The 23176-nt window shown below is 41.1% G+C and overlaps 1 protein-coding gene and 1 long non-coding RNA gene across 8 annotated transcripts in view; one reads left to right on the plus strand and one right to left on the minus strand.

Annotated features, from left to right (window-relative positions):
* Nucleotides 1–11123, minus strand: part of GKAP1 (G kinase anchoring protein 1) — a 77599-nt gene extending 66476 nt beyond the window's left edge. For 2 of the 4 annotated variants that reach the window (XM_045086071.1, XM_045086070.1), the window contains exons 1-2: nt 10071–10322; nt 9480–9613 (exon numbers count right to left, since the gene is read on the minus strand). The gene's annotated coding sequence lies outside the window, so the exon portion shown is untranslated. Of the gene's footprint in view, nt 1–9479; nt 9614–9725; nt 10017–10070; nt 10323–10730 lie in introns of those variants that run through there. The other 2 variants (XM_004774081.3, XM_004774080.3) reach the window with 2 other exon arrangements.
* An 846-nt stretch (nt 11124–11969) lies between these two features.
* The window catches only part of LOC123393585, a 60421-nt gene continuing 49214 nt past the window's right edge, over nt 11970–23176 (plus strand). For 2 of the 4 annotated variants that reach the window (XR_006608414.1, XR_006608416.1), the window contains exon 1: nt 20890–21033. This is a non-coding gene — a long non-coding RNA (uncharacterized LOC123393585). Of the gene's footprint in view, nt 12301–12799; nt 12910–20889; nt 21034–23176 lie in introns of those variants that run through there. The other 2 variants (XR_006608413.1, XR_006608415.1) reach the window with 2 other exon arrangements.

The following is a 23176-nucleotide window of genomic DNA, read 5'->3' on the forward strand; positions in this document are numbered from 1 at the left end:
GCTCTTTCCATTCAAAAAGAAACAGATTGTGAAACTCAGAAATTGGTTCATTTTATTTTGAAATGTATTGAGTACACAACCGAATAAAAATTGTTTGTAAATAAATGAACACTCCAAGATCCCAGCACTAAAATTAAGAAAATTTTAACCATTTTGGAGGGGGGGATGTTGGGAGGGCCTGGTGGTGGTTATTAAGGAGGGCACATATTGTATGGAGCACTGGGTGTGGTGCATAAACAATGAATCTTGGAACACTGAAAAAATAAAATTAAATTTAAAAAAATAAAAGAAAAATTTAACCCACCCTGTGCCTCTCACCAACAGCGTCCCAACTGCCCTGGCCAGAGATAACTATTACCCTGATTTTTGTGTTAATCATTTCCTTTTCTCTATAGTTTTAACATATCTATCTCAAGCCACAGCACCCCTATCCAAACTAACTACTGTCACTTCTAAAATATCCTCGTTTACACAGATTACACCATTCAATGTGATATGGGACTATGCAAAAGTAAAAATGCTAGAAATGAGAATCATTGGGGTCCATTCTGAAAGCTAACCACATACTACAGTTTGTTTGTTTTTAGGAGGGAACAAAGAAGAAAAGGAATCTTCCATTTTAACTGAAAAAAAATCCAGAAAATTATTTGGAAATCCTTGAGTTTCCTGTTAAAATTAAAGAAAATAAGAGCTGATATTTGAAGATACCACCTAGTAGTTATTAAAGTATTTTTATTATAAATATCCTGTTAAGACCTATTGCGCCTATGTTCAAAAATACACAAAACAAGATAAATACCATAACATATAGAAATGACTTCATACTGACAAATTATGACATATTTTTAGGCTTAAATCTTTGCTGCAAGCATGAGAATTAAGAGTTTATAAGTTCCTACAAGGGAGAAGACATGAAAAAATAAAAAAGTTCAAGACTCAAAAGCATTATGGAGGGGCGCCTGGGTGGCTCAGTGGGTTAAGCCTCTGCCTTCAGCTCAGGTCATGATCTCAGGGTCCTGGGATCGAGCCCCACATCAGGCTCTCTGCTCAGCAGGGAGCCTGCTTCCACTCTCTCTCCTCTCTGCCCACTTGTCATCTCTCCTTCTGTCAAATAAATAAATAATCTTAAAAAAGAAAATTCACTTAAAAAAAATTATGTAAAGTATTAACTCTACTTCAACATGCCACGTGAAAAATTCCTTTAAGTTTTAGCTGCTTTGAGTCCTTTAAATACAATGATCCTACACAGTTGCTCAACAACTATTAGTACATTTAATTTTAACTATTGGGACTATAACCTGCATGGGTTAGACATTCACAAATATTCACTGACCCTCCCTGAAGGAGAATTATGCACCACTCTCCTACTGAATGGAGACATGACCATGTGAGTTACTTTGGCCAGTGAAATATAAGCTTCAAAACCTTTAAAAGTCAGAATACGGTTCCTGCTTCTGTGATTGTTGAAATATAGGTTGAGATGGGAGTCTCCACTGGTCAGGTCTGTTGGGTCTGAAATTATAATGAATAAAGTCTCTTATTCACCTGAAATGGATACACAGCTTAAGCAAGACAGCAACTTTGCTGCTTTAAGATGCAGAAATTTTGGGGATGTTGTTACAGTATAACTAGCTTTATCATGACTGATATCTTACACAAATTTCTTTTCCATTCTAGGACTGATATCAAAACCATGAATGTCACATTTAGACTGCTCTACTTGTGTTAAACGTTTGCATATGTCAAACACATCTCCACAAAGCTCACAGAATTTTCTTTCTGTGGCACAGCTTCCTTACCAATGTATCCTCCAATAAAGTTTCCCTTAGACCTTTGGGCACCTAAGAAAACTCTGGAGCATTCAGAGATGCTGGGCAGGCCACCACCAGATGCAAGCAGCCTCATCAGGTGCCCCGAAGGGGGCAGTGCCTGCACATGCTGCGCTGTGGTTACCCGTCAGCTGTGAAGAGGGAAGTACGTGAGGCCCTGGAAATCTGTTTCATCAGACCAGCACAGGATGCACTTATGCCTGTCAGGGTAGGCAGGCCCAGGAAACCGTTGGGAAAGTTTGTGCTCTAGCTACCCCAAATGCAACACATGCAGTACAGGGAACAGCAGCTGCTGTCAGGAGTGGGAAAGTACAACATCTCCTAGTAAGCAAGGTTCCAAGCAATGGCCTGAAAGCTCTCCATTCACAAGGCGCAGATACTTCCTCTCACTTGTCAGTGGTACGCCTTTTTAATGGCATAAAGTGTAGCTGCAAGGTGACTGCTCAAACAATGCATATGCTTTCTGAAAATAAGAGCTCGGTTATTTTAAACACTTGAAGTTAGAAAGTCCAATTGAATCTGAACTCCTTTCATTTTATCACAAGAAATTCTTACTACAAAAAAATTTAAGAAATTCTTTACTACATTTTCTATGAGAAAAACTTTTGGATTCTTTAAAAATAATTTCAACTGTTATAAATGATTGAATACTTATTAAAAATGATTTATTTTTATTACCTACTCATCCAAATAAAATTTCAGTGGGAAAGTCTGGATCAGGAATTGTATGTTCTTATTTCAGGGACAAAACTGTTATTTATTTATTCTATTTAAGATTTTATTTATTTGACAGAGATCACAAGCAGGCAGAGAGGCAGACAGAGAGAGAGGAAGGGAAGCAGGCTCCCCGCTGAGCAGAGAGCCCAATGTGGGGCTCAATTCCAGGACCTTGGGATCATGACCCAAGCCAAAGGCAGAGGCTTTAACCCACTGAGCTACCCAGGCACCCACAAATCTGTTATTTAAAAACTTCTGTTCATGGAAGCAAGCAACAATTTTCTCATGCGTAACCCTGAAAAGATTCTAAAGTTTTACACAAACTCAGCATTTAGTATCTTTCCTAATACTTTATATTTTGTTTTACTTATCCTAATCATATCCTATAAAGCAAACGTAACACGTTTTTTCCAGCCCATTCCACATAGACACTGAGGATCCCTTCCCAGTTTGGGGGCAGTGAGATGCTCTGGTCTTTCATGGTTGTAATGCAGAAATCAAACGGCAGGAAAGCACTAGCCTATGATGGCAACCTGGAACAAGAATCCCTAGTCAAACCTGGTCAACCTGCTGCTTATTGAGAGCTCCCGAGCAACCCATCTGATCTCTCAGTTTCCTCATCTGTGAAATGGGGACAAGAATGCATATTTCACTGTGATGCTGTAAAGATTAAATAATCTATGTGATGTGCTTAGAACAGTTGCCAGAACAGCAGAAGCACTCAAATGTAGATGGCTGCTGGTGTTCTTAATACAATTACTAACCAAAGCGTGACTTGAGGTCCTATGAGGCACAGGAGAACTGGCACAAGCTATTTAAAAATTTGGCTAAGCATGTCTGACTTGAGTGCAAAAAGTGATTGGAAACTTAAATCAACATCTAGCCATTCTCAAAGTTAAGATTTTAACCTATGAAATGAAGGGAAAAAGTGTTTAGGCCCTGAGAAGTAGGGATCAAGCAGTCAACCACTGAAAAGAGAAGATTATACCTAACAAATGGCAGAGGGAAACACCAATCTACCTGAAACCCCAAAATCACAGAAGGGACTATGTTTTAAACAGTAGACACACAGCAGACAGACAATAAACAATTCCTGAATGAATGAAAAGAAGTAATAAAAGAATGATAAACTGAAAAGAAAGCATGAGAACAAAGAGTATTAAATGAGAAACAGTAAAAAACAAAAAACATTTTTCTGAGGAGGCAGCTACCTATGATACACCTCAGCAACCTGAGTGTCAAAATACTTTAACTCAAGAAATGGTAGACAGAAAGAAGGAAATGTTCACCTATAATGATCCCTTGTTTGGTCTGGGGCAGGGCTACATAACAGAACAGAATAGTGGCCACCCCTTGCACTACACATAACAACTGAGGGAGTAAGGAAATGGGACAACTGGAAGAGCTTCATCATCTATGCTACATACTATACTTTAAAAGGCAGGGGGTAGGGGGGTGCCTGGGTGATTCAGTGGGTTAAGTGTACGACTCTTGGTTTTGGCTCAGGTGTCATGGGTCCTGGACTGGCTCCATGCTCAGCACTGGGTCTGCTTGAAAGATTGTCTCCTTCTGTCTTCCCCCCATTCACATGCACACATGTGGCCACATGCTCTCTCTCAAATAAATAAAAATCTTAAAAAATATATATATATAATAGCTAACACATCATCCACCTTAACAGCCAAGAAAGAAATTGATGCAGCAAGTAAAAGGCACACTAACCAGTACTTCAGAAGTGTGGCGAGGTGGGGGGGGGTAAATTTTAACTGAAAGGAGGAAATAAAAATATTAAAAAATCCCAAATTTGTAAGTATGTATATAGCTTTCATACATACCAAAAAGAAGGAAATGCACAGGACTGTGCATTATGCTTATTTCCTTTTCAGTAGTTTTCACTCTTTCCCCAAATATTCTATAATAACCATATTTCTTCTATAAGAAAAAAAGTCATTTTGGAAAGGGCAAATGGCTATCTATACCTAAATTCAAAAAGATAAACATAATGTACTCAATGCAATATTGACTTCTCTGTCCTTGATGCTCTGGTCTTTCCTGTTAATGATGCACAAAAGACAGAGAACAATTATGAAAGACTGCTTGGTGCATGCCTTTAAGAGAACATTACCTTCATTAATAAATTGTTCAGAATTTGCAAAAAGATGGTTATCTTATACAATCCAGGGATTTATTTGAAACTTTTTTGGTAAACGCTGGAGAGAAAAGGGGATACAAAGGCAGACCATGAAAACACCAGGCTTTTTTATTTTTAAAGACACTATTTCAGGGAATGGCTAGGGTTAATATACCTTCAGAATACTACTCCTTCAGTCTTGTCCTAAACTTCTGCATCTCCACCTACCGTCATAGCTAAGAGATATTAGCATGAGTAGGTTTATATAGAGCACTTCTCATCCTCCTTACCATTTTCCTTTTCTTTCTGTCTCATGTGGTCTTTAAAATACAAATACTCAAATACTCAGATGTTTATATACCCTTACGTGATATAGACATAATTAAGATATACAAAAACTACATAGCAGACATCTTGTAAGCTACCAACATTGGTCAGTGTATGAATGTGGTGGCTAGTGCTATAAATTAAATAGGCCTTTACATATTACTAAGATTCTATACAAATCAGGTTTTTAGTCCAGAAATATAATGATTACTCTTTAAGCTTCTCCTCTTCCCTTTGAGTCCCTTTTTAAACATAAGTTAAAGGCAAAGAACAAAGCTGGAGATAACACGCTTCTAATTTCAAGCTATATTACAAAGCCATAGTAATCGAAACTGAATGGTACTGCTATAAAGATAGACACATAAACCAATAGAACAGAATAGAGCCCAGAAAACTGATCCCAAACAAGGTTATTTAATTTACAACAGAGGAAGAAAAAATACACAATGAGAAAAGGACACTCTCTTCAATAAATGGTGCTGGGAAAACCATGGTTTTATGCAAAACAATGAAACTGTACCACATTATATTATATACAAAAATTAACTCAAAATGGATTAAACACCTAAATGTGAGACCAGAAACCATAAAACTCCTATGGGAAAACAGGCTGGGACAACTGGGTGGCTCAATCATTTAAGTGACTGCCTTTGGCTCAGGTCATGCTCCCAGGGTCCTGGGATAGAGTCCCACATTGGGCTCCCTGCTCAGCAGGGAGCCTGCCACTCCTTTGCTTGTGTGCGTTCTCCCTCTTTCTCTCTGACAAAGAAGTAAAATCTTTAAAAAAAAAAAAAAAAAGAAAGAAAAAAAGAAAAAGAAAAGGAAACAGGCAGTAAGCTACTTGACGTCACTCTTGCTAATATTTTTGGATCTGATGCCAAAGGCAATGGCAACAAAAGCAAAAATAAACAAGACTACATCAAATTAAAACACTTTTGTACAGAAAAAAAAAATCATCAAGACAAAAAGACACCCTACTGAACAGAAGATATTTGCAAATCACATATCTGATAAGGAGCTACTATCCAAAATATATAAAGAACTCACACAACTCAGTGACCAAAAAATTCAATTAGAAATGGGCATAAGATCTGAATGATGCTTATCCAAAGACATACAGATGGCCAAAAGGCATATGAAAAAAATGCTCAACATCACTAATCATCAGGGAAAGTAAAGTCAAAACCATAATGAGATGTCATCACACACCTATCAGAATGCCCATTATCAAATAAGAGAAGAAATAACAAGTGTTGGAGTGGTTGTGGAGAAAAGGGAACCCTTTCATACTGTTGGCAGGCCACTATGAAAAAACAGTATGGAGAGTCCTCAAAAAATTAAAAACAGAACTACTATATGATCCAGCAATTCCACTAGTAGGTATTTACCCAAAGAAAACAAAAACACTAATTTGAAAAAATATAAGCACCCCTATCTTCACTGCAGTATTGTTTATAACAGCCAAAACAAGGAAACAATCTAAGTATCCACTGATGTCTGAATAGATAAAGAAAATGCGGTATATATACATAATAGACTACTACTCAGCCACATAAGGAAATCTTGCCATTTGTGACAAAAAGGAATGGACCTTGAGGGCATAATGCAAAATGAAATAATTCACAGAGAGAAAGATTCCACCATATATGTGAAATCTAAAAAGCAAAACAAAAGAACAAATAAAACTCACAGATACAGAGAACAGACTGGTGGTTATCAGAAGGGAAAGGGGTTGGGAGATAGGTGAAAAGGGTAAAGGGGGTCAATTGTATTGTAACAGATAGCAGATAACTAGACTTACGATGATGATCACTTTGTAGTATATATAAATATAAAATTATTATGCTGTACACCTAAAACTAATGTTATATACCAATTTTACTTCATAACAAAATAAAAATAACTTAGAAGTACTTAGAGAAGGACAGAAGAAAATTCCCAAAGATAATTTTAAAACAACTGTTTTAGGGGCACATGGTGGCTCAGTTGGTTAAGCGTCCAACTCTTGGTTTCAGCTAAGGTCATGATCTCAGGATTGTGGAATGAAGCCCCATGTCAGGCTCCACATTCCGTGGGGAGTCTCCTGGAGATTCTCTCTCCCCCTTTCCTTCAACCCCCACTTGCGTTTTCTCTCTCCCTCTCTCACTCTTTCTAAAAAAAAAAAAGTTTTAAATGTAAAGACAATTGTTTCAGGTCAAAATGCACAAGAATTAAAAAGAAGTTCACAAATATAAATATGCAGGCAGCTCATAACACTGAAGTACAATATTCTATAATTTATTAATGACTACCATAAGTAAAAACTATTAATTTCTCTATAATCAAATCTCTAAAATCTCTGAGATCACAGTAATATCAAATTATAGTGAATCTCCATTTTAATATATACTCAATACTAAAAAAATCCAATTATTTGACTTATCAAATATTATAGCACATCTTAGGGCTTCCTACAGTAACTGTCCTTCCTTAGATGTTGTACTATAGCAAAATAAACTACGTAAAATTTCCTGACCATGCATTTAGTTTTACTTGTTCATATCTTTTTTTCTGTTGCCTCTGGCTAAAATGCCCTCCTTCTTTTCGACATAAAACTTCTATTCACTCTTCAAAATTCTGCTCAGGGGCTAGCATCTCTATGAAGCTTTCTCTGACCTGCCCCTCAACTTAATCATTCCCTTCTCTGTAATATGTCTGTACTTTTATATTTATTATTAAGTGGATTCCATTAAAATTATGTTTGTTCTTGTGCCTAGCCACCTACAATCAGGAATTCAACATTCTGAAAGTCAATCCCTAACAAAACCACAGGACTAAGCACCCAAAAGATAAATTTACTGAAGTTTAAAAATATACTTGTATTCCTCAAGTACACAGCTATCTATGCATTGACATACATACTTTAATATGGAATGTACAGCAAAAGAAAATGTAAAAGTACACTACAGATAATCCTCAATTCCCATAATGTAAATGCGAGTTAACAATGGTTATTAGCAGTTCACGTTTGTTTCATTAGAAGTGCCATGCTACTAAGTGATCACCACAGATAATTTTGTTTAGGAGACATATTTGCTTAAGAAACATAACTGGTTTTAAAGTGTTGATTTAAAAAAAATTAGGATACATCAGGTGAACTCTAAAAACAAATGGCCTAAATGGTGAAGGGCAGGATTTCTAAATGGCTGGTATTCTTGGACTCCCCCACCAAGATTCTGAGGACCACTGCCACTATGACCTCATCCTGCCAGACTATGACCTCTCTAGGGTCAAGAAAAATGGCAGCAGTAGCCATACCTCAGTCTAGAGCAACCAGATATATTCCTTTAGTAAAATGATAGTCATCTTCCATTAACCATCAACCAGTTTGGCCTAATCAAACAATAAATTAATATGATGTAGATATAATTAGTGTGGCCTCCTAGAAATGTAACTTAGATTTAAAAAGACAGATTGAGCATAAAATGAAATGGCACTGAGTATCAGTTATTTAGTACCTGGTGAAACTTTAACAAATATATTATTTCATGTTTCGTGTTCCTCAAATAACACAACTAAACAATATCTTTCACTTTGGCTTTTTATAAAGTTCACAACCAACAACTGCCAAGTGCAGACCAAAACCACACTCCCAACACACTTATGTCCTAAATTACATTTTTTTCTTCACAGTTAAGTACTGCTGCCCTAATCCTTCTGCACTTAATTTCTGGAGGCTGAAAAATCAAAAAGTACAAGCAGGTATTGAGTGAGGATCTAAAGGATTCTCCCACAGATAAAATACGTGTATTTTCATTTGCCCCAATGTTCTTTTGGTCAATTCCAGGTTTTTGCTCTTAGTCCACAGGGTGAAGCTACTAGATTGGTATTGTACAGATAAGTCTGTTGTAACCCTTTATGACAATTAAGAATATCTCCCATTAATGAGGATTTGACTAACACCAAGTATAGTCACAAACCTGTCGAGAAACAAAATCTAAAGTTCCATAGACTGAGCATTTTTAATTTTTCAATTTCCCATGAAGTTTCTCTAATATTCTCATGGCTCCAGGTCAAATGAATTAAGCTGATGATTCAGGCTACAATCACAAGCACAGTTACTACATAAAGAAATAAATAATACTGAACGATGTAGAAAAAAATTCATGGGCTTTTCCGTTTAAAAAAAAAAAAAAAGTGAGCTTTCATTAGTGCCTCTGGTGAAAGCCGTAGCACCCACTCAACCGTAAAATCTAAGGTAAGAATGAAAAATCTAAAAGAAGCTGGAGAGAAAAGACAATGTAATAAGCCATTTTTGTCATTACTGTTCCGTATCTACTAAGCCCCCTACATGCTAGAGATCTGACAAAAATTCTCAAAGACTGCTGTTCCCAAGAATAACGGCAAGTAACAACATTCAAAACCCCTCTCATTTACTTTTCAACAGCTAGCGGGGAGGAGGAGGAGCACTTTATTCAAAAAGTAATCCACCATACCTCATTCATGAATGAAAGCCAAATTTCACCCATAGGCTGTCAACCGATGCTCCAAAACTTACTCGCACAAAGTATACGGAGAAAGAAATAGGGCTGGGCGAACCCTAACTCGGGCAGAGAAGCGGCTTCCAAACCTGAAAGGGAGAAAACAGCGAGTCAGGTCGTGGCTCCAGAAATTTCTGAGCGCCCGGCTCCGGCTCCGGGCGAAGGAGCGCGCTGCCCGCGGCGGGGAGGGGGCGACGGCACCTGTCACTCGGCGGCCCCGCCACCACCGTAGCCCCCCCACGGGCCCGGGCCCCGCGGAGTCTCGGGAGGCTCAGCCACGGCCCGGGCGCCGGGGCCTGGGGAGGCGCGGGTCCCTCTCCTCCGCCCCGAGCCCTGCGCCGAGCGGCGGGGCCGCGGCCCTTCCCGAGGAGCGGCCCTCCCGCGCCCTCTGCCCAGCGGCTCCGGCCAGCGGGGCCCGTCGCCTCAGGCCGAGTCCTCAACCGCCGAGCCCGAGGCGCACGGAGCGGCGCGGCCGAGGTGCAGCCTCCGCCTCAGGGGCGCCGGAGCGGGCCCCCCGCGAGGCGGGCCCGCCCTCCGCGTACTCACCGGGCCTCCCCGGCCGCCGGCTCGGCCCTCCTCTCCCTCCTCCCCCCGCCGCCGCCGCTCCCGCGGCTCCCGGGGCGGCCGCACTGGGCGTTGGGACTAGGCTGGGTCAAGGGGCGGGGGCGGGCTCGCGCCGGGCAGGGGTCGCGCGGCGGCCCCGCGAGCGGGCGCCGGGCACTAACGGGCCCCGCGAGCGGGCGCCGGGCTGGGAGGGCTGGAAGGGCTGGGCGGCCCGCGGCGGGGAGCGCGGCTGCAGGCTGCGGTGAGGGGCGGGGAGAGCGCGGCTGCGAGGCGAGGGCGGGAGGGAAGTCCCGGCGGAGGGGGCGGCGTGAGAGCCGCGGGGCGGAGCGGGGGCGGGGCCAGGCGCGCCCGCCGCCGCGCGCGGAGGTTTGTTTATTTTCTCGGTTGGTTGCGGCGCTGGCGCGTGGGTAGAGGTTTGCGGATGACGTGAGCACCCGGAGTTGGGGGAGAGGACCAGAACCACCTGCTGGAGAAGGGGAGCTACGGGGGCCGGGCAGGGTCCAAACGGCTCGCGTAGGCGGCGGCGCTGCGGTCCTTCGGGTTACCGGGAAGAGAAGGGCTTTCCCTGGGCGTGTGGAAGGAGGGAGGCCTCCCGAGAGAATAGGGCGCCCGGCCATCCCCCCCTCAGTTCGGCGGTCTCACCTGCGTCGCCGAGAGCAGTCTGGGGACTGTGGAGTGGAAGAGGGCCGTGGGGTCTGGTGGCCTGGGTTCGACCTCCAGTTAGTGAAGTAGGGATAGTCCTGAAAGTCAAGACTGCATCAGCTCTTCGTAAGATAAATAATCAGCGTTGCTCCGTTCTCCGTAGAGTTACACGGTCCATCACGGTTATCTCCCTAGGTGCTCCGTCAGGGAGTAGGATTCTCATTTCACGAGCCAAGTAACTCACCCAAAGCCTCACCGCTAATAAATGTCAGAACCAGAACCCAGCTGTACTCACTTCACATTCTGTACTGCTTACCACTGATCACAGCATCTCCCTAAAACACTTCGATTTAACTCATAGACATAAGCTCCCATAGGTAACGCCGGCAGGGGTACGGACGGTAAAGACGTTAACCTTGTCTTCGGAGAGTAAGGAATAAAGATAAAACCGTTCTAATAAAAGACAAACCGTGCTCGGTGCCGTTTGAAAAACACAAAGTACTGAAGATCAAAAAACTGCTCATATCTATCTGGGGGATCTGGAAAGAAAGGCGGCACGGAGGAGGAGCCATTTGAAATGGACCCTGAAGGAGATGGGGACGTTTTTATAGCAAGAAGGGGTAGCATGAGAACATTTATGAAGATCAATCAATGAAAGTCATGGTCAGGAAAAAGTAAATGGTTAAATTCCAGGGCGTGTCGAGAAGTAGCGGAGACAAAAGGGAATGGGTTCCTATGCCAAGAGGGAGAATTTGTATTTAACACAGTACTTTGAGTTTTCCTGGTTTAAAAGTTTTGGGCCTCTCTGTGAATGGATACGGAAATCAGAGGTGAGAAAAACTCCAGACAGACCTGCAATAGGCCAGATGAGAGGTATTGATGAGTCTAAGCTAAAGGTAGGGCAGGAAGATGATGTGGAAGCGAAATCTACAAAATTTGGCAATAGATTGGTTTTACAAGAAGAAGGGATAACATGAGAATATATATGAAGGTGGAAGCAAAGAACTGAAGATAGTGGAGGTTCTGAGTGTGTAGGTAATTATAGAAGAGACAGAAGTAGGAACTGCTTTTGGGGAGTTCAGTTTAGATTTGGACACTAAGAATTTGAAAGATCATTGAGACATCCAGCTAGAGGTGGATATTAAGAAGTTAGAAATAAAAAATTTGAAATATAGGAAAGATGGTTGAGCTGGAAAATAGATTAGTAAGTTAACAGCCTAATGGTGGTATTACTGTGAGAGAAAAGAAGAAAACAAAGGTCAGAACCTTGGAGAACATCTTCTTTAGAACTTTGCTACTTAGAAGTGTGGCCAATGACCCAGCAGCCTTGCCAGGGTGTTAGAATGGTAGAATTTCAGGCCCCTCAACCCTGAAACATGCTAAATCAGCACCCTCAATTTAACAAGAACTCTAAGTGATTTGTATTACATCATAGTTTGAGAAACTCTGACCTAGATAAGAGAAGCCAACAAATAAAGAAGGGATCTAATCTAGATGAGGGAAACCAGGAAAGAAAGAGGGAAGAGGAAGTAAGAGGAGAACCAGGGTAATGCAAAATCACCAAAGCAAGGTAAATTGGAGTTTCACAAAAGCAGGAGCAGGAAAGAGTGTTTATCGTCACTATCTAATATCACAAAGGTTAAGGAGCGCAAAGAAAAAGAGTGTGTTTGAATTTTGTAATAGGGTGGTATGATTACACGACCATGTTTTAATTGAAAACTTGGCAACTACTCCTTTGTGATGGGGACAACCTAGAAATATAATCCCCCCCTACTCCCCTACCCCCATGTATATGGGACATATGGAAGTAGGCTTGTGGATTTGATAGAAATTCTTTTCTAGTTGCTTCTATTTTCTCAGTGAACTAAGAAGCAAGATCATTTTGGCAGACTGCTAGTTGTCCATCACAATCTCTTCTTCCCTTCCTCTTGGGCACACGGACTATTTTTCTCAGCTTTTCTTCCAGTTAGTATGGTCAAGTATTAAGTTACTGCTAGTGGAATGTGAGCACAAATGATGTCTGCCACGGCCAGGCCAGTGTGTCTCCATGCACTTTTCCTTCTTGCCAGGTGGATTATCAAGATGACTACAAGGCCCTGGTGTTGATAGAGCCACAAAAAAGAAGGTGTCCAGATGGAGAGTTGCCCGCTGATCTGGAACCCCTACCGTCAATTATTATGTGAGCAAGATCCTAAATTTCTCTGTTAGGTTGGAGCTTTAACGTTTTGGGGTCTATATTAGCCTTACTCTATTTAATGTAATCAGTGACTGATGGGGGCCTTGGGAGAGGGAGAAGGGAGGAGAGGTGAAAAAACATTCTGACTGTGGGAGAGAGACTGACTAGGGAAGCATAGCAGGGTTTCCAGGCACTAGGAAGGGCCTGCCTAAGGGAGCGGTCATGAACTTACAGTCAGACCAGTCAATATGTTTGTGCATTTTCCCCTAGCCATATTCCGTTGTTTATGTGCAAACACTGAGTAGGTGGTTTGGGATTAACCAGGACTGAATAGAATGGGGAGCAAGGGGCAAAGTGGCTGAGGGTAGAAACAAAGGAGGCACCATAATTTCAGAGGAGGTAAGAGGTAAGGCTGTGAGAGGGGTGGGGAATAGGGCAAAGATGGTAGGGCAAATAGATTGGTGATTCTGAGCAGGTTGAAGAAGAGTTGGAGTTTTGTTACTATAAAGAGTTACTTGGAAAGATAAGAGGTAGGTTGGAGAGTAGGAGGCTTGAAAGCAAAATGAAAAGTGGGACTATAGTTGGTAGTGATGTCAAAGTGTAGGGAATGATCACGAGAGTGGAGTGTTGAGATAGCTGCGGGTATAAGATCATTTGAAGAGGACTGGTCAGGGAATTGAGAGTGTTTGAAAGATATGATATATATGTCTCCGTCTCACAGAGAATTACCAAAGGACTGTTAATAATGTTGGAGTGGCAAGTAGCCTTGGAGACCGTGGTAATGAGCCTGGTACTAAAGTCTTCAAAGACTGAGGGGTTGAATTCTCTGAATTAGTGTTTCAAGGCCATCAGTGCCTCTCTGTGTTAAACTCTTACTGAGATCATGTTTCATTTAAACAGGCGCTTTTAAGTATTGTGTTACTAATGTGGGATTTGTAATTGCTTCTCTTTGACCTCTCCGATTACAGATGGTAACTGCTTTCTTTAAGAGGAAATGCCCATCTGTCTGTATTATAAAACAAACACATGCCAGGCTTCCCAATTTAAATGACTGTGCTTTAAAATTTATCATAAACTACTCTGTTCTACCTCCAACATGTATCCTCAAGGAGATCCATCCAATGTGATGCTCGCTATGCTATGTCAAATAATGGGCTGTAATGTTCAAAATCTGTGTGAAAAACCTTAAGTATAACTTAAGTCAACCATAAATAGGGATTGACTAGAGACCTGACAAATTGAAAATGAAAAGATTGCTTATAATTTAGAAAATCATCTACCACGTTGTATACATAGGGACTCTGGAGTCAGATTGCTGGGGGTTGAACATAACACCCGTCTAAGGGGTTATTGTGAGGATGAGATATGTAATATATACAATAAAGATGAGCATTTAAAAGACTACTTAGCACATATAAGCCCATGATAAAAGTTATAGCTATTCTATTACTGTACCATAATTCTTATAGAATTGCCTATAACAATATTTTAGCCTTTTCTACTTAGAAAATATGTTCATTACATCTATCCATGTTAAGACCTATTAATAGGGAGATTTCTGGTTAAATGTGGTGCATCAAACACACCTTTTTCTCCACTTACTCCAAATACCCATTAAAAGGACAGCTGGCTCAGTCAGTACAACGTGCAACTCTGGATTTCAGGGTTGTAAGTTGGAGCCCCACATTGGATATAGAGATTACTTAAAAATAAAATCTTTAAAAATAAAAAAATAAAGTGAGAGGGGCACCTGGGTGGTTCAGTCGGTTGAGCATCTAACTCAGTTTTGTCTCAGATCTTGATCTTATGTTTATGAGTTTGGGCCCCTATTGAGCTTCATGGCCAGCACACCCAGCGTGGAGCCCATTTAAGAAAACAGTAATAATTGGGGCACCTGGGTGGCTCAGTCGTTAGACATCTGCCTTTGGCTTGGGTCGTGATCCTGGGGTCCTGGGATCAAGCCCCACTTCGGGCTCCCTGCTCAGAGTTCCCTCTGAAGCCTGCTTCTCCCTCTCCCACTCCTCCTGCTTGTAGTCCCTCTCTTGCTGTCTCTCTCCATGTCAAATAAATAAATAAAATTTTTAAAATAATAAAATAAAATGAAATGATAGTGAAGCAATAAAAAAGGTATAAAACCATAACGTGAAGCAAAGAGGAAAATATCCCTGCTAAAGAAGGATGTCAGCAAACCTTAGGAACATGGAAAGCAGATGAATGAGTGACAAGTGACTTACCAAAACCCAGAAAGTTATGCCTTTGGGAGGGGTAGAGCCAGCCAGAGTGGATCCATTCACAACACAGACTCTATATGGGCAGGCTCTGAAACTAGAGCTGCTATAACTCTGAAAGCAGAGGTGAAATAGGACTAGAAACTGGAATTCATTATGAAGTTGTATAAAGAATAGTGGGATACTTCCTTCCCCTGAATCCCTACCCCTTCCATGCTGCCCTACCTCAGTAGAAGATGGGATGTTTACTTTCCGAAGAGGTTGAGTCAGAGCTCCCCTGGACACCAGGCAGGGCTGAGGATAGGGGTGACTCATTCCACAGAAAAGCAGAATTCAATGAAGTTTTGCATGTTGAATCACAAGACATATCCTTCCTGATTTATTCCCCAATTCAGGTTCTAGCTATTTGAAGAAACCTCGCAGGAAAGTGCCTCAAATGAACTAAGAAAAGAAAGAGAGAGGAGAGAGAGGGAGGTGGGAGGGAGGAGGGAGGAGGGAGGGAAAAAAGAAGAAATAGAGGAAATAGAGCTAATGCAGGGAACAGAAAAGGATGTCAAAATGAAAAAAAAAAATCTCAAAAGTTCTAACTCGGGGCACCTGGGTGGCTCAGTGGTTTAAGCCTCTGCCTTCGGCTCAGGTCATGATCTCAGGGTCTTGGAAATGAGCTCTGCCTCGGGCTCTGCTCAGCAGGGAACCCATTTCCCCCTTTCTCTGCCTGCCTCTTTGCGTACTTGTGAGCTCTCTGTCAAATAAATAAATAAAATCTTTAGAAAAAATGTTCTAACTCAGAAATTCTAACTCACATATGCTCAGGTGGCTACTGAAGGGAGGTACCTCACCAAAGTCAGGGTATAAACCAAGACACAGAAACACAGAGGACCTGATAAAACAAGAGCTCTGACAAAAGGAGAAAACAGAGAATTCCTAAGATGAAGGTGAAGAGAAGGTCCAGGTTGACACCTGTGTGGCAGCCTGGGGAGCAACCAGTCCATTTCAACACGGGAGGATGGAGGGCTTTAGAGGGGATGTCACCAAAAAGCACAAAAACAAAAACACGGAACCGATCCATTACCTAATGTGTTCAAGCCTTATGAACAAAATCTCAAAGTTCAGATGGAACATAGAGAGATGAAATGGTGACAAGGATGGAGAACCGTAAGCAACCCCAGGAAGAGGGGAATATAAACTCCAGGGGAAACCAAAGATTTGTGGTGGACTGTGTAGTGGTTTAAGAATTTTTGATGTTGGGGCGCCTGGGTGGCTCAGTGGGTTAAGCCTCTGCCTTCGGCTCAGGTCATGATCCCAGGGTCCTGGGATTGAGCCCCACATTGGGCTCTCTGCTTGGCGGGGACCCTGCTTCCCTCTCTCTGTCTCTGCCTCTGCCTACTTGTGATCTCTGTCTGTCGAATAAATAAATAAAATCTTTTAAAAAAAATATTCAATATAACTCTCTCTGCTTGGCAGGGATCCTGCTTCCTTCTCTCTGTCTCTGCCTCTGCCTACTTGTGATCTCTGTCTGTCAAATAAATAAATAAAATCTTTTAAAAAAATATTCAATATAATTCTCCCTGGAGGAGAATTATACTTCCCTGCCCCACCATGAATTGCAGTGACCACTGAAGTAGGGGTACAAGTGAATATGTCACTGCCAGCCCGAAGCTTCAGGAGCCATGTCTCTGCCTCTGCCACAAGACAGGCACTGTTCAGAGGCTGCCTCTGGCCATCTAAGTCCTGAGTGAAGACGCATGGCCCCAAACTCCAAATGACCTGCCATTGGCTGGGCAGCATCAGTGAGAAGCCAACCTTTATTGTTGTAGGCCACTGAGGGTTTGGTGGTAGTTTGTTAACGCAGCATAATTAACCACTCCCGACACCACACAGAGCAATGTGGCAACATATAATAGGCATTACAATATATATGATAAACACCCAACAATATGATAGAAACGTATTAGGCAATTAGTAAATGGCACAAGGTGTCTAAAACTGAAAAACTAAGATGTGGCCGTAGAAATAAGATCTTTAGAAATGTGGAATAAAGTAGCAAGACAACTTTTTTGCGGGGGAAGCAGGCATCAGAGTGACAGTTGGAGCAGGGACTTCTGTTTGTAGTCATTTGACTTTTGAACCATATGTATTGACACTTGGGGAAAAAATTAAAAATACATTTATTTTTTAAACTGGATGGTAAGTCAAAGGAGAGGAAGGTTGTATTATTGTCTTTGACTCAGCCAGTTTAATAAACTGACCATTAATCATCCCAACAGTAATAATAGGATTGTAATCAGAACCTAATTCTTGATAGTACTTTAAAAATAACTTTTTTTTCCCATGAATACTGAATAAATTGAATCACCAAAAGCTAAACTTTTTCATTCTACCATCACACTGTCCTCTGCAAATAGAAATGTTCATGCTGCTTTCCTAGTATTTTGACTCAGCTACCTCCTTCCCTTGCCCTTACAGTGGTGTTATTTACAGTATACTACCTATATGAAGTCTAATGTCACTAACTTGAATTTGAAAAATTACCTTCATGTATATGGAATTATCTTGTGAAAAACTATTTTATACTTTAAAAAATGATTATTTTTTCAAAGATTTTATTTATTTGACACAGAGAGAGAGACATCCAGAGAGGGAACACAAGCAGAGGGAGTGAGAAAAGTAGAAGCAGGCCTCCCACCGAGCAGGGAGCCCAGTACAGGGTTGGATCCCAGGATTAGGACCCAAGCTGGAGCAGATGCTTAATGACTGAGCCACTCAGGTGCCCCTAAAAAATGATTATTTTAAAAAATATCCTCTTACATGAGACCAGAACATTTTTTTCCTCAGATGTTATGGTGCTTCGTTTGTATGGTATTTTGTACGCCATTTTGTCTATGCCTAAAGGATCTGGAGCAGCAAAAGTAGACTAGTCCAACTGCCATATAATTTGGACAGAATAAATGTAGCAGGCTTTCCATAGCCTTTGGACACTTTAGTGTAGCCCCTTTCTGATATGAGCTCTCTTCCTTCTTTTTCTTTTCTTTTTTTTTTTTTTAAGATTTTATTTATTTATTTGACAGAGAGAGATAGCAAGAGAGAGAAGCACAAGCAGGAAAAGCAGGCTTTCTGCCGAGCAAGGAGCCTGATGTAGAGTGGATCCCAGAACCTTGGAATCATGCATGACCAGAGCTGAAGGCAGACACTTAACGACTGAGCCGCCCAGGTGCCCCATAAACTCTCTTCCTATCCTCATTCCTAGCCATCCCCTATAGCCAGCACTAATTCAGTCACCCAATAGATACTTATTTGGGGTCTCCAGTGTACTGCTATGCAGTTCCCAGAGTATATGATGTTGTCTCTCACTTCTTTTATTTTTTTTTAAGATTTATTTATTTATTTGACAGACAGAGATCACAAGTCGGCAGAGAGGCAGGCAGAGAGAGGGGTGGGGGAAGCAGACATCCCGCTGAGCAGAGAGCCTGATGCGGGACTCAATCTTAGGACCCTGGGATCATGACCCGAGCTGAAGGCAGAGGCCACTGAGCCACCCAGGCGCCCCAGATCCCATTTCTTAATCTTTGCAGAGGAGTTTCCTGATCTAAAATGTTATTTCCCCCCATTCCTATACCTTCAAAAAGCCAATCTGTCCATTAAGACACAAGGGGCACCTTCCTGGGGAAGCCTTCCCTTAATCCTAAAAGTTAAAAGCCCTTCCTCCCTACTCCCATAGCACCCTCTGTATTTTTCCTAGAGCCATTATATTCTCCTTTATATCTTGAGCCCCATTAAAGCAAGAACCTCGCTGGTTTTACTCACTGGTATGTCACTGCTGTGCCAGGCTCACTGTATATATTAGAATGGGCAAAATGTTATTGTCTGTTTGTCCTCAACAGACCATATACTCCTGGATGGATGGGTCTGTGATTTATTCACCTTTGTTTCTTTTAGCCTTTAGCACTTGGCACAAGACCTAGCACCCAGAAATTTGTTAAAAATTTGTTAGATAAATTAGCTCTCTCTGCATTATCGTTAATCTTTAAAATATATGCATTGAGGGAGGTAGCTCAATTGTTAAGTGTCTGCCTCCAGCTCAGGTCATGAACTCAGTATCCTGGGATTGAGCTCCTCAGCCTGCTCCCTGCTCAGCAGGGGTCCTGTTTCTCCCTCTCTCTGCCCCTACCCATGCTTGTGTGTGCTCTCTGTCTCAAAAAATAAAATACTTAAAAATATATGTATGCATTGAGGAATATATAGAAAGTAAAAAGTATCCTCATGATCAGAGTGATCAGGTGATGAGGATTAAGCCGTTTATATTTTACTTAAATAGGAAAAGTACAGTACATGTGAAAGACCCAAGACTGAAACCCCAAATGCCAAATGACCCAGCTGTGCTGTATGATCTTACCACCTGTACTCTAGATAAATAATTCTTAAAGGGATAATCTTAAAATAACCAGCCAAAAGTGTATCAACAACAGCAACAATGAGTTGGAATTTCTACTCATTTAGTCAGTTTGTATGAGTAAACATTGTCTGCATTTCTTGGTTCGCGGTATGGCATATTTCTAACCCAATTTACTATCAATCAAAGCCAAATTATTATCAATATACAAAAATCAGTTGTATTTCTATCCACTGGCAACGAACAATCCGAAAATGAAATTAAGAGAACGAGTCCGGAATAAACAATGAATCTTGGAACACTGAAAAAATTAAATTTAAAAAAAGAAAAAAGTCCACATATGATAGCATCAAAAGGAATAAAATATTAAGAATCAAATTTAACCAAAGAAACATAGGACTTATGCACTGAAAACTATGAAACATAGTTGAAAGAAATTAAATAAGACCTAAAGAAATGGAAAGTCAGCCGATGTTCATGGATTGGAAGACAATATTGTTAAGACAGTGAGTCACAACTTAGTTTTTACAGCTTTATGGTATGCCTGACTCAGGACCATTTCCATCTAAAAAAGCCTCCTTGATTCCCTACTCCTTTAATCTGCTTTATTTTCCCCATAATGCTTACCATTGAAATGTAGTTCCTTAGATGACAGGGCTTTTCTTTATTTTTTTTAAAGACTTTATATACTTATTTGAGACCGAGATAGAGAGCACAGGCAGAGGGAGAGGGAGAAGCAGACTCCCTGCTGAGCTGGGAGCCTGACGAGTTGGGGCTTAGAGAAGGACCTGGAGATCATGATCTGAGCCAAAGGCAGATGCTTAATCGACTGAGCCACCCAGACATCCCGGTGACAGGGCATTTAGTTCTCGGCTCCATCCTCAGTAATAAACGGTTAATAGACAACATAAAGCAGAAAGAAAGCTTTATTTATAAAATAAATATCGAAATTTTCAATCCATTGTGTATAGATGCCCTTTTTGTTATGTTCTCAGAATGCAAGTAATTTAAGTTGCCAGCTCACCCTTTGGAAGAGGCATATATTCTTCCCCTCACAAGAGCTAAGTCCCAACCCACTGGCCCTGACTACAAAGGGTGTTTTGGTTTGCTGTGGCCTTGCCAAGTAAACTCACACAAGCTGGTCCTTATGTCTAGTTTCCCTTCTCTTTACTGGGAGATAGTAAACTTTGTAAAACAAACAAACAAACAAAAACAAAAAACAAAAAACCTTACTGAGAATACCTCAGTACCCCCGAAGGTAACTCGTCCGGGAAGAGTATCCATTAGTATTCTTCCTTTCTGATATATTTGTCACAATCCACTAGAATACTTCTGATTGGAGGTTCCATTACTCTTTAAGTCTTGGCCTGTTCTTTGGTTATTTGGCTGGGCAGGTCATGGGTGCTCTGATCTAAACAGAGACAAAATATTCTGTAACATTGACAAGATGCTTGTAAAGTGAGGGGAATGAGCTTCCCTCAAAATGCTTATAAAGGAAAGACCACCATGGTAATGTCAGATTTCATTCTAATACACTTCTTGTATATAGTTGCTAAGAGTATCAAATGCTGAAGAATGAAAGGCTTTGCTGTTACTTTGATCACATGTTTATACATGTCCCCCAAATTAACTATTTTACAGCTTCCTTGAGAGAGAAAAATTAAGTTTAAAACATCTTTGTGACTAGCACATGGAAACCATTCCTCTCAGCCTTAAGAAGTTATTTTCTACCAGAATTCATCAATAACTCACAAATGTAATTGTTGCTAAAGAAATAAGGAACAAATAGGCAAAAACTGGTGGTTAAAAACCCAGTAAAACATACTCTTTAATTCACAACTCAAATAGTCATGAAGCACTTCTTATGCTTATAAAACACTCAGCCAAGTCTTTATTTTCTTAAATTTCACATGAAACTTCTCCAGAGAGTACTGTTATTCCCACTGTTGCTAACAAATATAACTAAAACTCAGAATTTGTTTAAAAATGTTTTAGGATATATGTATAAAATAAGCAACCACATTTGTGCTAAAATATTATCCCATTTTGACAGCCGACTCTATGGAAAATCTACTTAAAATTCCATCATAAACATATATGATGCATTCATTTGGTAAAGTAACAGACTATTTGCCTTATAGAAAAATTAGCAATTTCCCTCCCAATTAATTTATTAAATAATTACTTTTAGTTGCATTTGAAAGATAAGATTTTTATTTAAAACGTAAGGAAGTGGGGACACCCGGGTGGCTGAGTTGGTTAAGCATCCAACTCTTTTTTTTTTTTTTTTTAAGATTTATTTGAGAGAATGAGAGAGAGAGAGAGAGCCAGCGTGAGCATAAGCAAGTACAAGCAGGGGGAGGGGCAAAGGGAGAAGCAGGCACCCACTGAGCAAGAAGCCCAGGACCCTGGGATCATGACCTGAGCCAAAAGCAGACCCTTAACAGACTGTGCCACTCAGGCATCCCAGCGTCCAACTCTGGATCTCAGTTCAGGTCTTGATCTCAGGGTTGTGAATTTAAGCCCTGCCGTGCCCAGCATAGAACCAATTTTAAAAGAAAATTGGAGGGGAGCGCCTGGGTGGCTCAGTCAGTTAAGCATCTGACTCTTGATCTCTGCTCAGGTCATGATCTCAGGGTGTAAGATGGAGACCCATGTGGGGCTCTGGGCTGGACATGGAGCATGCTTAAGACTCTCTCTCTTCTGGGGTGCCTGGGTGGCTCAGTGGGTTAAGCCTCTGCCTTCGGCTTGGGTCATGATCCCAGGGTCCTGAGATCAAGCCCCACATCAGATGCTCTGCTCCGAGGAGAGCCTGCTTCCTCCTCTCCCTCTGCCTGCCTCTCTGCCTACTTGTGATCTCTGTCAAATAAATAAATAAAATCTTAAAAAAAAAATTCTCTCTGTCTCTCCCCCTTCCCCTAAATTAAAAAAAAAATCATATAAAGTGCAAGGGAATGATTCATAAATTGCTTTTTTTTCTTTTTGAAAGGAAAGGCTGTTGTTTTGAAAAATAGCATTATTTAATGTACTCCCATTAAGATTATACCCTGGCTCATTCTGGTCATGTTGTGATCATGTGTTACAACTGGTGACACCTGGTGCCCGCTGGGAAAATGTCCAGTGAAACAGATCGGCTTAGTTCCATTCCAGGCTTCACCTGTAACAATTCAGATGCTGCCCACACCCTAGGTGAGGGGCATTTCAAAAGGAGATTGGCCTCTCGTTACACAAATATGTTGCCCTGTTCCTGTTCTTCCCATCTAGGGAAAAAAGAGAAATCATGCTAGAAAGTAAAAACAAAACTTTGACCATTTTAATACTTAAGCATTATTACATGAATCTGCCAAATTCAGATTAACTCCTCACTCCTTTTTACGGTGGACAGTGAAACGGCACTGCAGGCCACACACAAAAATGAATAGCATCAGTTCAGTCTCTCAGGCAGGCCAGTTGCTGCTGGTTTGTAATCATGTATGGAAGTCTTTCATCCAGGGGTTTTTCAGTAGAAAACTTGGGGGTGGGTATTTTAGCAGAGAGAAAAATTAAGCAAAATGGTTATGTATTATATAAAGATAAATCCTGGCAATTTTGCCTACAGTGTTTGTTTGGGCATACTATTCATGGCTCTTCAATGGTAAAATCTCTTGTTTTA

The sequence above is a fragment of the Mustela putorius genome, unplaced genomic scaffold, assembly GCF_011764305.1.
Source record: "Mustela putorius furo isolate JIRA1106 unplaced genomic scaffold, ASM1176430v1.1 tig00000876_pilon_pilon_pilon, whole genome shotgun sequence".
Taxonomy (NCBI): domain Eukaryota; kingdom Metazoa; phylum Chordata; class Mammalia; order Carnivora; family Mustelidae; genus Mustela; species Mustela putorius.